Source organism: Mizuhopecten yessoensis, unplaced genomic scaffold (genome assembly GCF_002113885.1).
Source record: "Mizuhopecten yessoensis strain PY_sf001 unplaced genomic scaffold, ASM211388v2 scaffold7283, whole genome shotgun sequence".
Classification (NCBI taxonomy): Eukaryota; Metazoa; Mollusca; class Bivalvia; order Pectinida; family Pectinidae; genus Mizuhopecten; species Mizuhopecten yessoensis.
This window is the reverse complement of record NW_018406970.1, coordinates 608,125-626,748: the sequence shown is the minus strand read 5'-3', so window position 1 is coordinate 626,748 and position 18,624 is coordinate 608,125.

Genomic DNA, 18,624 nt, shown 5'->3' with positions numbered 1-18,624 from the left:
ATAGTTAACGTCTAGTACCGAGTCGTTGAACTCGAAATATGGCATACCAATAAAATAAATGACACAAACATCCTTTTTCGATTAAGCACTCTATTTATATGACCTGTTTTGGTTAGTCGTATTTAAACAGTAAATGAAGGTGAAATATTATTTTCCAACTGATTAAAAATTAAATACACGGTAAAATAACATTACTTGGAACCACCAGTATTTTCCAACAAAGTAATCTCATCAATTTAATCCTAAATCCTGTCCATTCAAAAGCACACGAAACAAGATAGTTGTGTTTAAAATCAAATTGGTAGTGTCGAAACCTTCATTTAACGACCCAGTGTTCCATCACAATTGGGTACGGGTGCTGCGATCACGTTAGCACAACCGATTGATCCGCCATAAACGTCCTAGTCTAATGCCGTCTCTCTAATACCAGGAACGAGGGAGGTAGCGTTCACGCTATGACGATCATGCCGATAAATTAGGCTTGGCTGTCATGCGAATCACACACGACGACCATTCCGTTGAAAAGACGATTGTCGCGAGTTCTTCACCAACTAGCATAGCCTAGCCTATCGACATTTTATACTCTAAATCAATTAGAAATCTTTTCAGGAACACTTAGGAAGCCTGAACCATGTCTAACGTGTATCGGGGATGAAAGAAACCAAGCAGCCACTCGATATTCCCTGCAATTTACTCGCATGCTTTTGACACAAAAGCACGGTTGACAACGGATTTTGTTCCATGATTTGTAGAACGATAAAACGCAAAAAATCCACAAGAAAGAATTCTTTACCTTAAATGTCATTTATCCATCTATCACATTTAAGACGATTTCTTAACTGGACCTGTTTTGATTTAATATCTTTCTAGTGTACAATATTGAAAGAATGTGTTAAGATCCGTATAGAAAATTGTTTGATTCTACTATCTCGTTTTTTATAGAAACCACAACGGAAAGTAAGAAAGATGGTATTTGATTGTATTAGTAAAGATGAGTTCAGTGTGTAAATCAGTACTCTCAGTCATATAATGAAAGATGTTTTTTCTTTCATTCCTCATGCTCTGTACAAAACCTTTGTGAAGACTCATTTTTTCATGTTGATATATAGAGGGTATTTTGAATGGTTTTCTCGCTGAATAGCATATATATTTTAAGAGCATGGAAGAATGCTGTTTCACGAGTGAAAACATAGGTATGTTCTGTCGTAAGAGAGAAAAATATTTTTGTCTAGTTAGAACTACGCCGCAAGCTGAACATGAAATTAACGTAATATTTGACGTCATATTCTATAGACGTCACACACAAACACACTTGACAAAAAGGCAACGTAGTATTTTAATTGTGCTATTCACCTTCGGAAAATTAAATGATTCTGACGTAGGTTACTGTTTATCCAATATCCAGTTAACAGAAAGCACCATTCAATTGAATTATTTTCTAGTAATGTAGTAATTAATTGGTAATTTCTGATATATTGTACATGAACATATGTGTTAGTTTTTTTTTTTTTTTTTTTTTTTAAAAAAAAATTTTTTNTATGTCATTAAAGATTTTGTTTGGTTCAATTTTGTTCAATGTACGCATACACTACACACATGCAGGCACGTCCTTAAATGACCCTAGCTGTTAATAGGACGTTAAACAAAATTAAACCAAAACAAACTAAAACCTATTAACAGCTAAGGTAATTTAAGAACGTGCCTCAATGTGTGTGTGAAAACAACAGTGTGTGTGTATGTATGTATGCTGGAGGCAGGGTATGTTGGTGTGCATATGTAGGATGGAGAGATTCTTTATTTTCGGCAAAATACAATATTCTATGTTTTTTAACGTGTCCATTTTGTATAACCTCAAACTGTTATATTTCTGATATCAGATGTCGAAAATCCGGAGCTCGATTCCTAGTCAGGACCCGATTTCAAATAACAGGGTCGACGGAGAACCAGATGACGTCCGTTTATTTTCATTTTGAAAACCTTCTCATATATAATATTATTTACGTAAAACATCTGATTTGTAATTTATCTTTTTGTTGGCCTGAAAATACTCAGCTGAAACAAGAATAGTTTTGATTTGTTTTATTTTGTTTTAAGTCGTATTAAGAGCTAATGTCATTAAAGGATGTACCTCCATGTGTGTATGTTTGTGTAATTATTGCCTTCTTGTGATAGCGCCGATATGAGCCACCTTCATAGTGCTATCTCACTTAAATACCATTCCGCCCGGTCACATAATAACGGCAACGTGTGAACCAGTTGTTGCCATTATCCTTAGGGCACGACATATCGCAGCCTCCCAAAATACACACACATACACTACACGCATGCATCTTACACACAGGGGAGGCCGTCCTTAAATGACCTTAGCTGTTAATAGGACGTTAAACGAAATCAAACAAACAAACAAAATTATCCTTAGGGCTCAATGCTTAGCTGGGAATAGTAACTACCCTCGTTTAGGCCTTTGGTATCTCCCGGCCTCGAGAGAGAACCAATTGCAGGGAGAACAAGAAGCATACATAAGAAAAAGAACGAATTTCCTTAGACAATTGCAAATTCAATAAGTGCCTGCAGTTATTTTCTTTTTCAAACAAAATGTAAAAACAGAGAATGCTCATGTGGCTACGATATTGTACATTGATAATTAGAATATTATCGATTTCTCAGCGTTCCTTGGTAAACGAAATAAAAACCAGACCTTGGTTTATATATCCCCTTGCTTGATATGATTGCCGAAAACTGATGGTTTGGACATCAACTGAAAAGAAATATCTCGTTCAGTCTCTTGGGTTTAATACTATTTTTTTTTGTAATCTAACAAGCTATCTTAGACTGCTGCTTCAAACTAAAGCGCTAATCCCCGAACGGGAAACACATCTTTGACTAACATACAGTGATCGACCGCGATACCCTGAACGCTGGCCATTATTTGAACCCTAGTGTACAGGTAGCTGTACGGGTTTTACCTATTAGAACAATGAGAGCCCTACAAGCTCCCAGAAGTAGTCAGCGTTAATTGACAAATTATACCGAATTCATGATCTCTACAACAATTATTTAAACATGCTTTTCAAATAAAGTGAACATTGTTTGAATAATCTCAAGCTCGTGAAATCTGCCAATACTTATGTGAGGAGGTCGTACCTTCTACAGAACGGACGTAAAACCTATCAATCAATATCTCGCTGCGTCCATTGTAAACACTCGTGTCCTTATTGCATCGCATCACTTCACGAGATGTATCTACTTTAATCCATTTAAAACAACCCTTTTTCCGATCCTAACATACCATATTGTGCTCAACAGAGCGAGCACCTCTAGGAACTAGACAATGGAGTCATAATTTGATAATTGGCGATTTTGATATCAGACGGGGTTGTTGTTTTGACAGGTGACCATTTTGTCAAAATACAAAAGAATTCCAATACCTGACCTTGCCATCCATCGCAAATGCATTCAGCCGTAGCATCGTACTACACAGTGATCAATTGCTCTAGTAACAGTTATCGCTTAAAAGAAATCTATTGTCGACAGTAACTTAAATAAAAGCCCTTCATCGGCATCTTCGCAAGATTGGTTTTAAATCGCCAATCATGTTTTACTTTCGCATTTTGAGCCGGTGGCGTCCACAAAGCGAGCCTTGGCGTGAAATGATAAAGAAAAAGAGACGTTATTGAGCTTTTCTACCTGAACATATTATTACAACATCTCTATTGGTTTAAAAAGAAATTTTACCAATATAGTCGCAAGGTCAGACATAAAATATCTTAATCAATCAATAGCAATATATAATATAAAAGTCTACCCCTTCGGGAATCTCAAAGGTGCCTGATTCATATTCGGAACATCTTCGGTTTGAAATTTGGAACGCCTTTAGATTGTTTGATAGATCTATGAAGGAAATCGATATCTGAGCTATCCAAGAGCTTGTAATTAGCGACAGAAGCAAAAACACGAAAACCCTTCACAGTGAACGGCAATAGATGTCAAAATCTGGGACTGAAACCGAAATTAATAGTCCCCGCTTGGGTTCCCCAAGGGGTGACTAAAAACAAATACAAAAAAAACATTTATTCGTGTAAAAAGGACAATTTTCATGCAACCTTGGAATGTAAAAAGCCGCCTTTTTGACTCAAGTGGGTAAGTCTGTGACGTCATCTACTTGTCCTAGGCATGACGTCACAATTGAAAAATATGAAACTTACCACCAATCACAGGGCTGATAGATCATATTACAGAGGTTAATAAGCCGAAACGATGACATGTGTATTCACTGGATAACAGAACATTATGTGATGTATATGGAGAAATATATCATTACCCGTATACCTTATATGACAGGAGCAGGAAGTTATTAAACAAGTTATAGCAGCATTGTAAGTCACTCTTGTTGGCGCGGATGAAAGCGCGGAAATCGTCTTAACGTGGCAGGAAACTGGAGTACCCAGATAACAACCACATTGTCAGGCGGGTGAACCAATATCTGTTTACATCCGCGATAGGGGAGTCGAACCCTGGCCTTCTTAGTGACAGGCGAATGAGCCACCCGGCCACCCGTCCATTCCTATGTAGGCGAGTTATTTTGCTTCGTCTTTTAAGGATGTGTGATTGTGTTCATTTTTGATATAACAAGAAACTGAAAATGTCAATGTTATTATTATGGATATAATATGCATTTTTCAAGCATTGCTTATTAAAGTTAAGCTCATCCGTTAGATTAGCCTATCCACCGAATCACTCCCGACAGATAAGGCGGGACCGAGGACAGCAGTGTAAAATAATTATAATCAATGTGCATTTCTTTTCGTTTGTTGAGGGTTTAGTCTCCTCGCAACAGCTAAGATCATTATTATGAAGACAGATGCTTAAGGAGACACCACCGAAAAATAGATCGGGGAATGAGAAAAGAAAACATAAATACGCAATATTTTTGAACGGAGGCGCAGGTCAATTTTTGTTATGTCGACTGTTGATTATTCAAGGGACCCACAATTTTCGCTTCTATATTCATTTAGTGAACCAGAGCAGGCCTTTTTTTCAGAACTTGCATGGTGAAATATGCGTGAAATGTACACTATATTCAGCTACATTATATGTAATATGCGTATTGAGAGTAAAGAGTGTAATACAGTCGACAAATACACGAATCACTAGTTTACCTGACCAAAACAATTCCAAAGCTTACTGCAAGTCTTATACAGAGTAATCCCTGATTGGACATTGATGATTATATTGTAACAATCTCATTAAAAACAAATGTTTATAAAAACAATACCTACGGTTCATGCGGTACGTGATAATGAACAGCTGTATTTATTCAGATTGATATTGTAATTGCATGACAGAATGAACTCTACAAACCTATTAGAAGCGTTACAAGCGTTAAGGAGACTAATCCCGGAAGTCGTCGAACTTGGAAACGCTAATGGCGTGTCTGTCCCCGATGTACGGCTGCCATGCATTACACCATTAATAATTGAAACATGTCCGTGTCATAACCATTAATTTGAGGAAGTAATATTTAATGTGAATTTGATAGGTATATTCGATGTGTTATTGCGGCGAATTGGAACCATTATAAATCATAAAGGATGATCGTGTGATATTTGAATCTTATTCTGTTTAGATGTCTTTATACTTGGTAGTGTTTTGTTCTTTGTTATATTGTGTCGCGGATTTGTTTTAAGAATAATTTAATCTAATATATATAGATATACAATGTACATGTAATCATCTTGATCTACAAAACAGATATTATCTTTAAATCGAAATATCCGACCTATGGATCAACGTTTGTTTTTCAATCTAATTATAAAGATATGTTTCCGTAATTAAAAAAACCAAAACGCCATCTAAAGCAGTTACCCTTCAGTATTTCTTATGCATGGTTTCTTCTTAAAAGTAATTTTAATACTGTTGGAATCATATTGTGTTGGTAATATCGTTATGTATGCGATGCTATCGTCCTTTCTGTTAACCCATTGCATCGCATCATGCTATTTGAAATAATTCAAAACACGAAGCCTATTATGTTCATTAGTCTGTGTCTATGCCATGACGTCTTTCATGTCTTCCGAGTCCTGCCTCCCTTGTGTATTATCAATGTTATTGTTAATATCTTTGAATATGTAAGACTTCAGCTCATTTAGAACCCGCAATATACGGCAACGTTATAGGTCAACAGGATCTTTTCAAGTATGTCTATTTCCTGTCGAGCATGAGCTTTACACCAATTCAATCAAAATATTATTAAACATAACTGGGTGCGGTTCAGAATGACAAAACCATATAAGAGAACGATCTTGTAATGGTGGCACCAATTAGAAGCGCAAATGGAGTGTTAATCGACTCATTTGTAAACAACGGAGACATTGACCTTGTATATATTAATTCTTTCACGAGCTGCATCATGTACTGTTTGCCCGTTTTCTTCATAACCGTTTAATGGATAACTGATTAGGGGAGTGATTGCAGCATAGCTGGACCTACGGTATCTGTAACAATATGTCAGTTTTGTACTGTTTATCAGTATTTGTCGGTTTATGGTACTAAGTACTCCTGCTATTAAACGTTCAGGTGATCTTGATCTTCCAGCTTGTGAAGCGCCTTAGCCATAATAAAGAAGTATCTCAAGTCTGTTTCTGGTGTTTGACATGCTCGCTTGAACCTCGATACATGTACAACTTGTTTTTGTTTTTCTTCATATTTCATGAAGCCGTTTAAATGCTTTCTGGAAAGTTCATTATCGTATCTGACAAAACTTCAAATGAGATCATGTTTTTTGGTTTTAATTTGTTAAACGTCATTCCATATGTGCTGCATGTGCCGGAGTCATTGTATGTTGGTTTAATTGTCTCCTTGTGATACTGCAGATATGATGTCGACAACATGAAATAAAACAAAACTATTTAAGTAAATGATATAGTGTAAAAGATGGAATATTTCAATCAGTCAAAAACCCTATATTTTACTTGTCTAATAGCCATATCAGACGCCTCAATAATTCATATGCAACACTGTTCTTACAGCTTCTCTCCATAAACTTAATAAGCATACCTTTTAGACAAACCGTATCGGAGTCAAATGTCTTTTAAACGAACCAGTAAATGTAAACGATCAATCAACAAACTAGGTTAATCTAATGTATATAATATTCGATTTCTGCAGGTTTGTACCGTAATAATAAACCTTTCCAGGTTTAAATTATTCGTCGTCACAAAATAGAATTTGTCTGAAAAAGAAAACTATACAGCTTAAAACGCTTATTTTCTTTTAATATAATAACTTGACTAGGAACATTAGACAAACAAAATATATATAACGCTTAAAACTTTCTGAGATCGTATCAAATCGCAGTTTCTCGCGCAGGAATGGGGGGAAACTTCGTTATAATATTGGAAAGTTTTGTTAGATTGTTGACAAACCTCTGTTGTTTTAAAACCTGTTTCCTTCCTCTCTTGACCGTTTTTTTAGTATTTTTACGAGGCTTGCTGAATTGATAGAAAAACTTATCAGTACATACAAAAATACTTTGTAAATATTTAAACTTTACATTCTCCTCCTGGGAATTAATTGTATCTTTAACAAACAGTACACTTATGTCAGGATGTACCTACTGTTAGGAAAGTATCTTAATATATACTTCTTGCATTACGGCCCATCGACAATTTGAGTAATTTAGGGCCAACAACAGTGTAAAAATAGATATTCACAGAAAGCTGAATACATAAAAACAAGAAACAAAAGGTTAAAATGTGTTAAGATGTCAAAAGATATCAATAGCAAACGATTTATTATAAAATATATCATATCTTATTATAGAGGTTATATGAATGTAAAAAATCATAGATTGATTGCATAAAAACTGTATCGAATAAACGTTTTAAACATAGAGGGTACATTGTAAAATCTGTCACAGATTTGTTTGAAATCAGCCCACTCAATCATAAAGTGTTTGACTGTAAATGGCTGGTCACAGGAATGACAACAAGGTTGGTCTTCCCCATGCAAAATGTAGCTATGTGTGATGTAGGTATGTCGTCGCGAAAAGACAACTTACTCTATGATGTCTGCTCTACCTTTTGCACATGGACCTACATATGTACAAACATTCATAGTATCAGCGAAAGCATTGTATTAAATGAAATATTTCATCGAACTGTACGGTAACTTGAATGTTTGTTTTTAGATTATTGTACGGCATCATGCAAAGTTCAAGTCGCCGTACAATGATACGAAATTATGTCAGCATATTTCTCATAATTTGTTTTGAATTCAAAAATTCGTTAAATGTATTTTAATGCAAATACATATCAATAAGTTATAGGTAGTGACATGTGTTCGAAAGAACCCCACTACAAGTATTTATTCAGACCCGTGATCAGTAAAACTCGAGAGTTTGGTTTGTTTTAGCATTGTTTAACGTCCTATCAACAGCTACGGCCTCCCCTGTGTGCAAGATGTATGCGTGTAGTGTAGGTGTGTGTGTGTGACATCAGAGGACGGATACCTAGGGAGACAACGCCTGAAACAGAAAGTAGGAAGAAAACACACAGAAAGATAGAAAAGGAGAAAATAACCGTAGTGTTGCAACGAGGGCAGCAGATCAATTCTGTCTCTTTAATTCCCCCTTAGTAGAAGACACAGACAAACTTTCCTTATTCAGCAGGGGGCCCCCATTGGTCGACTTTTACGATATCCATAGAATACAGCAGGTCTACTTTTGATTTCTTTAATGTCCCCTAAACGAAAGACAAAGGAGGAACACACTCTCAACATCATATCACACCTTTATAATTATGTATATGCACACAACTCCAGCAAATATCAAATTGTTGATAGACTGTTTAAACAATACGAATTACGCCAGTGTATTCCACTGCACGTGTATCGTAAAAGGCGATTGGTGTTTGCCCCCTGCAGACTCGGGGGTTTCTTTTGTTTTTCTCTACTATGGGGACAAATAAGAGACCAACATTGATATGCTGCCCTCATGGCAAGGTTTGGGAACTTCTCTATCTTTTTACGTACTTTCTGTTTCAGGTGGTGTCTCCCTAGGCGCCCGTCTTCATAATTCCCTGGCTGTTTCGAGGACGATAAAATCCAAACAATCACCGGGCAGATACAGGCACAAGGAAAACATGTTTACTAGTGAGGAAAGCAATGGTTTCCTTATTCTCACTGTTAATGGAAAACATATCTTCAATTCAAATAGTTTGTTTCTTGTAACTTCTTGTACATTTTTTCACATGTTTTTATTTTTATTTTGTTAGTTCATCCAACAAGACAATAAATCAACAAGACGTCTTCCCAAACTACTCCCATGTCGAATGAATACACACATCCACAAACTCCTGTTTAGTCAGATATATGTCGTACTTTTCTCATTTTATGTTGCATTATGTCGCTTGTGTTTGTAAGCAAGCTCAACACAAAGTGAAGTGAGAGATTTCATGGACCACTAGACAATTGGAGCAAAACGTATTTAAAAGCGTCAGCTATTTGATTGGATTTCGTTCTATGTTTTGGCCATGCATGTATATTTAGCAAAATGTACTGTAGTAGAGCAGTTTCCTAAGGAAAAGACTAAACTAGAATATTGAATTTATTAACATAGAAATATATGTCGACTGACGGGTTATACCTATAGCCAGGTGAAATTTTAAGTTAGTTTTAACTAAGCTAAGGTCATTTAAGGACGTACGTGTTTGTGTGCCGGGGACAGGAGATGTTGATGTATTTGCCTCTTTGTGACAGAGCGGATCTGATATTGACTATATAGTGTTATCTCACTAACATACCACGCCGAAGGCCCCCAGCACAGCACTTCACTCGATCACATTACTGTGAGAACCGGTGAACCAGCCGTTGTCATTAGCATAAATGCTGAACGTCAAGAAGGGGGAAAAACTACCATTTTTAAGGACTTTGGTATGTTCGGTTCTGGGGACAGAATTATTTGCTTTCCTCACCTGGGCGAACGCTCAACATTCAAGCAAAAAAGTGAGGTTTTGCCAAGTGAGACGCTAAGAAATCATAGGTAATTGGAGGTAAAAAAGAAAAGGAATATTGCAAATATTGCAATAATTGCAGCAGAATTTGTTAGTCTCTTTTGTGTTCCCAACTAGAGGGCACAAAAGCAAATCCCCAATTCATATTTTGATTTTCAAATGTACTTATATTCGTCGTGAATCTACATATATGATAGTTAAATATTCCTCCAAATATAATGAGAGCTGCTAGATCCATTAACGCTTATACTCGCTCGCTGATTTACTAGTATAACCGTCACGTAAACGGTGGACTGAAGCACATGTTACCTACAAGACTCTTTCATATGTACCGGAGGTGGATAGAGAATTCCTCCCGAGGGGATCATAAATTGAGGCATTGCCGAGGGTTTTACTCAAATTATGATCCCCGAGGGAGGAATTCTCTACCCACCTACCGTTACATATGAAAAATTATTTTTATCTCATATCTACCATTAAGGTCATAGGAGTGTATTGATAAACGGAAATAGGAATTACATCCCTAGTTGAAAATCTAATGTAGGGAGACAGTATCACAGTTTCCGCATATTCTAATGTTTAATATTAAACTGATAAATATTGCATGTTTATTATTGACAGAACAGTGTGTTCTTTCAATATTAAAGTATTTCAAAGTATTATAAAATGTCTATTTTTAATCGTTTATAGATAATTAATTTTATACAATTTCAGTATTGATGCAATACTAATCTATCAGTATCATTTTTAGTGACATTATTTTGCAAACAAATGTGTTAACTTCTTTTTTTTAAAATTCACTCCTTCTTACATAGATTTCCATTTAAAATCCTTAATATTCTGACAACCTGTATTTTTTTGTGGCAGTGTACTTAAAACCAATATAACTACAAAATTTGAAGAATTTCTACTGAGAAATGGTGACACAATCCTATTACCTTAACAAACAAATACGTCACCTCTCAATGCCCTAATGTGTACTAAATACGTTCTCCATGGTTTAAAAACAAAAATAATAGTAGAAATGAATTATCCATACCTTCAAACCGCAACATTGTTACACGCATAAAAACAACTCATTTTCATGATAACTTTAGTTGTTATTCAACTTTCTATTTTCCACACGGCATTTTCTAAGCGCCATCGTTGAACCTCATCGCTTCTTACTGTACATCTCATTTAGTGCGCAGAGAAATATAGTTCCTAGTTGAAGAAAGAATAACAAACCATGTTTTTGTTGTCAAATTGTTAATGTTGTTATTAATTAATATAAATGAAATTATAGATAAAAGTATTAAACACAGAGCCGGGCGTAAGTTGTTGACATTGGGAGTTGTTCCCCTTAGTTTTTGTATTACTATGCGATGTGATTAACCACTTCCGGTTCATGTTATGGTTGAAACAAAGTAATTCACAAACGTTAAGTAAAGAGTGCGATTCGTCAGAGGCGTGCTAATGTTTTAGTTGAGGATTTATACGGTTCTATAACGTTTGGATATTCTTAATACTTGTTAGGGAGTATTCCAGCGAATACCAACCGTTTCCAACGGTACTTGGTATGTTGCCGTGCTTGTCTAGGTGTGTACGTATGAGCGGTGGCAAAATAGGTATTTCCTCAGTTCCAGAGCTTATGTTGTACTTATGTGTTATGTAAGGTGTAGGTTGTATGTGGTTACGTATTAATTGTCGATTTCTTTGGTTATTGCGGACGGACGGAGTTTTTAATTGAATATTTCAAAATGGGGATCGAGTTTGTGTTTATTTCCAGGTAGTTATGATAAATCGTTACGTTAGGCAGTAAGTTGAATTGGAAATACATCATCGTTCATCAGTGGTTTGGTTTAATTTGTCAAACGTCCTATTTAACAGCCAAGATCATTTAAGGACAATCCTCTATATGCGTGTATATTTGTGCACGTCTTTATGTGTTCTGGAGTCAGGGTAACTCCCTCCTGGTGATAGCGAGGATGTGATGCCGATTTTACTTCAGGTGAGGTATTGCAAAGCTTGGCGCTAGGTGAAAAAAGGAAGTATTTTATTGAATGTCTTTATGATGATATTTCGCAAAGAATCCCTAAAAAGTAGAAAGACCTAGCTGTAGATCTTCCATATTTATTATTTTATTTTATGTTTTCCTACGTTTGGACTTGTTTATTTATCTATTAAATATATACTGTATATTTAAATGCATCACCAATATATTGTCCTTTTAAGGTTCTGTATATTGTGCGTTTGATGTCAGAAATTAAATAAGCGGCTAAAGAATGGTGGAGACACTTGGATTATCACTGACAGCTCAAGGTCTCGATATACTGTCAGATGTCGTTAAACATGCGTATATGCCAAAGGATGATACGGGAGATGATCAAGTGTGTAAGTGGACAGATTAGTGCCCCAATTTTGACAGCGATCAGAAACGGTCCATATTGTTCAACTTGCATCGCTATACTAAATCAGATGAATGCAATGGCTTGACTCATGACCCCTGACATGAAGGTAACTTCATTATGTAAACTGGTCTATCAATTGTCTATCATATTTAGTCTTGGTGTCTTTGAAGTTAGTGGCTGATATGCACGTCCCAGATACGTGCACGTGAAATTGCCTGTTTAGAATTTTGAACCAACGAAACTTAAAACAAAATTGTTATTTAATCTTCCATACTTTAACATTCATGAAAGTTTAGTGCTATTAAATTGACTTAAAAAATTGAATAATATTGATCAGAAATAAATTTCTAATAAAACAATTGCGACTTCCATCAAATATTTAAGTTGTACAGTATGTAATATCGGTAGTAAGATGCAATGGTTATGACATTGTTTTACATTTTCTTTCCCCCCCCCCCAAGACGAAAACAGCATTTCTGGGAATGGTTGACCCTCCGGACGGCAACGCTGACTCGTCATAGCAGCCCTCGACAACCTTTTCAAGGAAGAGAAGAGAATATACCATTTGATCAGTTGATTGGCCTGGGATCTGATGTGGTACGTATGTCATGGTTTGAAGGAAACATTGGGTAAGTAATGATAACCTTTTAGATTTAATTACGTCTTTAGTGATAGGTAAAAAGTGATATGTACCGAAATATAATTCAAAAATATTGTTAAAAATATACATATGTGACTACACTGACTGTTTAAAGGTTATCGTAAGTATTCAATAGTTGTTGTAGCTTGGCAGTCAGTTGAAGGCAAACAATCCAGAGCTTAGTACATCGCTTTGCTTTAGCTTCAGCTCAAACTACAGATGGCATACCATATTAAAAACGTTCAAGAACATGATGCAGAAGCTCTTCAGGGTTTACCATAACTGAGCTGTACAAATGAGTGGATTAAATGAGAGGTAGGCACATGTACTATTTCAGGAAATACCTGATATTTTACCACATTTTTAAGTGATTCTTTAAATAACAATGATATCAAATTTGTTTCATAATTTCATTTTCTACTTCCAATATTGACATAAAGGTCAAGTTTTAAACACTGATTTATTAGCATCCTTGTTGAATATTACCTACTAATGGAGGAAACCTACTTCGAAAGATATCTGTCGAGGATAGGGTATGGGAGATATCTACCCCTCTCCGGCATTCTGCCATTTCCACAGTAAAGTATTTCAGTACATTGAATAGAATCAAGACTGTTCTGAGATATTGCCGTAGCCAGAGAGTACTTAACTAATTTGTGACCCCTCCACAGAAGACCGAACCCTTGTTGACCTTGATGGTTGTGTTACAGAAGTTGAAAAATCGTAAAGAGCATCTTATGTAATGTGTGATGAACAGTGTATAATTGTATCTGAAATGTTCATGTAACCGATCGTTTAATGCAGAATGCATATCATTGTGACTGAATCGGTTATTCTACTCACAAATAATTTAATTTTGGAGAGTGAAAGTGTCTTCATAAGATTGTTATTTTCAGGAATGTTTAATAGAAAAAGCTAGATTATTTTGCCTGTAGGCCACATATACTCAAGAATCAGAAAAGTGAATGTAATTGGGTATGCAACGTTATATGTATTTCAACAATGCTATTTATTTTATGAAACAAAATAATGAATTGTTTGAATAATGACATTATCATTTTATAAACTGGCACTTTTGCAGAATTTAAGTATTGACACACTTTATTCATTTGACATGACGAGGCAAATAGGGAATAGGAAACGTAAGTCGCAGCTCTAATTGATCATATTGCAGTCAGGTGATACATTATAATCTGTAATATGTTATTACACCAAAACCAGTATTAAGCTTTGAAAATCATTTTTCTATTAATATTAAAGGCACTGCAGTTGCTTATTTTTTCTGCTTCAACCTACCCCTGCATGTCGGGATCGAGAAAGAATACAAAACAGAAGTATAGTAATAGTGCAGAATTCGAGAGTATGGTTTGGTTTGGTTTAATTTTGTTTATCGTCCTTTTGGAAAAACCCATGTCATTTTTTTCTTATTAGGCTTATTTTCTTGCATTTTTTACGTAGATTCTGAATATGAAAAGAAAGAAGGGGGTTCTTGATTTACTTTTTGAGATATTTCACCTGTAAGGTAGCCACTTTTCTGAAAATTTTCCCCCAAATACGAAAATTAAGTAAAATTTTGTTTTCTACAATATTTCGAAATTTTGAGTTACCACCAAGTTAAATATTTTTTAAACATAACGTGATGTATTATCGAAAGCAGAAATAAAACTAAAATGATTATATTTGGTATGTATATGTATTTTTCGTGGCCATCCATTCTCTTCAAAATGCAATTTTAACAAATTTACATCGAACGAATGCATTAAAAACAAGCAAAAATAAAATACGATCAAAACCGATGTGAATTTTATAAAACTTTTACAAAAGACAGCCAAGTATATATGATTTTCGGTAAGCATAAAAAATGTTGGGTTCTCGGTGAAAATGTTGCAATTTCGCTCGCTTTTATGAACTCCATTCCCACACCCCATTTTGCCTATTCCTATTTTAATGCGTAAAAGGCAAAATTTCATGTCACACTATTATCCATACCGTCAAACATTTATTCTTCATCGTGTTCCCACACTTAAATGTGATTTACATTAAAATCAAGTAGCATTAAAGCTCGGAACTTAGATAAAAATCAATATTTCGATGTATCTTTGGACCGCCTCCGGGTCCGGTATTATACACGAAATTATATTTCGGTACACAATGCTAGCGCACCATTCCAAACGTGTTGTGCTTGATTTCACTGTTTGTAGTGAGTTTCTGCATATGAAGGTCGGTATATAAAATTAATATTGAACAAATATTTGCTACTATTACCTAGTATTCATCTAATCATGCTGTATATTTATCGTAACATAGAGCTCAAAACACAGTGTTACGGACGTACAGACTACGAGCGGAATATGTCGTTTCCGCGATACAAGTTTACGGAAATAAAAATAAGTTTCGCAAATTATTTTGGTCATATGTCTTACACCTTTTGTATATACTGAGCATTAAATACTTCTGACATTCAAAATGTTTAAAAAGCTGATTTTAATATATGACAATTCAATGTATAGATGTAAACAATTAAACATGTTAGACATATTGCTGTTACACTGTATTTTCATACATACTCTTTTGGTCACACAGAGCATTATATATCCCTATCTTGTTTGGCCATCATCTCAACAAGCAGTTCCAGTAGTATAGTTCACAGCAGGTGACTGCAGAACTTGAGGACATCACATGATCTAGACAGGACAAAGTAACAAACTAAAGACTATTTTGCACCAGCATCAGTAGTGGAGGCATCAGCATTGGAAGGCTTCAAGGCCTGGTTGAATACCATCCCCAGTTACACATCTCTAAGACAGCTCCCCCAGTATACATTAATGTGTTACAAAGTCTTTACTTTTTAGATTTTTTTTCTCTCACTCTTTGAGCTGCACAGAGTCAAATACATGTAATCCGAGAAGACCATTCTAGTTCCCAGTGTGGGATTTTGAGACTAATATAAGGAGGAGGTGGGGAGTTGGTTGCACATTTACAATGTACTTGTGTGTGTGGGGGTGAGAGGGGGTCAACGCTCCTATGCTTACAAAGTAATTCATAAAGATCTTTTCCATGTACATGTATATTTCAAATGAGCACAAAAGCATCTGGTTTCACATGCATGATGAACTGTTATAAACACCTTGAAATAAAGTTGAAATGTACATGTGATATTCAAGCTGAATCAAGGATTCATAACACAAGAAAACATATCTTGAATTTGAGCATAAAACTACAAGTGTTATATCATATTCTGAATATGAATCTAAACCAGAATTTCTGAGAGAAAATTCACAGAGAAATAAATTCTTGAAAAGTTATAAATATTTACTAAGTTTATAACCTACTATGTATTTTGGTCATTTTATAACAGGATAGAAAAGGAAATAAAACCACACATTTAAAAAAAACTTACATTGATTTTAATTAAATCACACTTTTGAAACATAATACAGGATAAGAGGTAAGGATAGGAATATTTGTCTTTCGAGTATGTACATTGTAGTATGAATTTTATGTATCAAATGAATAACACATTTACAGGACCTATGTATTTGAAATGTTTTTCAGCATAAAATTGTCCAGAGTTTTGTTTCTATCCTGGTGTCTTCTTACATAAGGCTAAAAAGGAAAAATAAATTTAACGATTTGTAACAAAGACCTGGTATGCAGAATCAATATTACAATTACATGTACATATGTATATATAATTATGACTATATACATGTAGTGGTTTACAATATCTTATTGATAATCACATAAGTCATGCTTTAGAAATGACTGCATCAAATTATACTAATACTGCATAATTATACCAGGTCTTCAACCAAACTTACAGGAATAATAAATATTGATAATATTTACTTTCATGGAAGTAGATAAGCTAGAAATATATATATTTACATGTAGAATACAGTCTTATTAAAATAAAACAAACGTGACTTTTAATAACAGCTTATTCCACAATCCATATTGAAATATTACATGTATAATAAGTCAGCCCAGCTGTAATCCCATTTTTCTGTATAGTAATATAGTTAAGCGGTTTTGATCATTTCTCCGTATATTCATTTCGAAGAGGTGCCTCTCACTTCTCTTTATAGAAATTATGGAAAACAGTGGATAAACTCTCTGTAAATTTCACTTCAAAGAAGTATAGCGAAATTTTCTGTATATTAATTTCGAAGATATGTCGCTTACTTCTGTGTGTAGTAATTTTGAAGTGTCGCTCACTTTCCTGTATGTCAAATCTGAAGGAAGTGTCATGTCAAGTGACTTTAACATTGCGATATATTCCCGGGAAACATTAGGAAACTGTGACTGAAGCTATGTTAGTTTTAATAGATACGTCAGAATATATTGTGCGGTTTTTAGTACCAATGATTTCATGACAAATAGGTTAAAACCCGATCGATTACATCAAAAGAATTTTAACGAGCCTTGCTTGTCGCATATATCTTTTTTCCCAAAGCGATGTTGTCCATTTGTAGTAATTAATTACGCACCGTTTCTTTTTTTATGACCACTGCGTCGAGATGTAATGCAACACTCGAGTCCGAGACACACTCCACACTGTGTGCGCCATAAAACTATTCACACTTTTCTATTGTGACGAATTCGTCACAACGATACTATCAATGATACCATTTTTTTCTGTTTCTGCCTTTTGTTTATCCTCACAAAGAGGTATAGGAACTGTTTATTTTCAATTAATAGAAAATGCAATATTTTTTCTCAAGCAGAAATTGTAATCAATTAAGGAATATCAGAAGATTGTGTACTATTTTAACAGAATTTCAAATCAATGTCGTTTTATATAGCCGGTCGTAGATACTCTACTAACGTTAACCCGATACTATTCTTAGGGCATTCCCCCGAAGGGCAGAATACATTACAAGAGGCCCGCCCATGGGCCTTAACGGTCACCTGATATATTTCTACAGAGAGTTGATTTTGTTTTTAACGAGAACAGAAATATTATTCGAAGTGACAAAAAACAATAAAACCACCTTATTCAATATCTAGCATACAGATTTAAGACTAAAAAGTATTTGAAACTAGCACCTCTGATTCTAAACAAGGAAAATGAAGAATTTTTAGCTCACTGACTCCTTTGGGCCCCACCCTACAGCCCTTGGGGGTAGGGCTGGCTCAAAATTTTCAAAGTATCAAACTGTCAACTCAGGGTCAGGGTTATAATTTTAATCAAGTTATTAATATGTGATATTCAAAGTATCATTTGCCATTATAAACCATAATAAATTTTGCCCCCCCCCCCCCCTCCTTCCCCAGGGGGTAAACGTGAGACCCTAGGGTCATAAACCTTCAGACCCTTCCATCTATGAAGAGTGTTTGATTCCATCATATCTTGGTCTTGAGAAGAAGATTTTTGAAATTTCAGTCAAATCAACCATTTTTGGCCCCACCCATCAGCCCCGGGGGGTCAGTCAGGGCTCATATGTGCATACCATCAACCTGCTACCCAATACTGATAATGCTAACCTAAATTGAATTACTTCCAATGGAAATTAAACAAATGTTGGTCCAAAATGTGATTTCCCTATATAAACTATAGTAAAGTTTACCCCCTCCCCAGGGG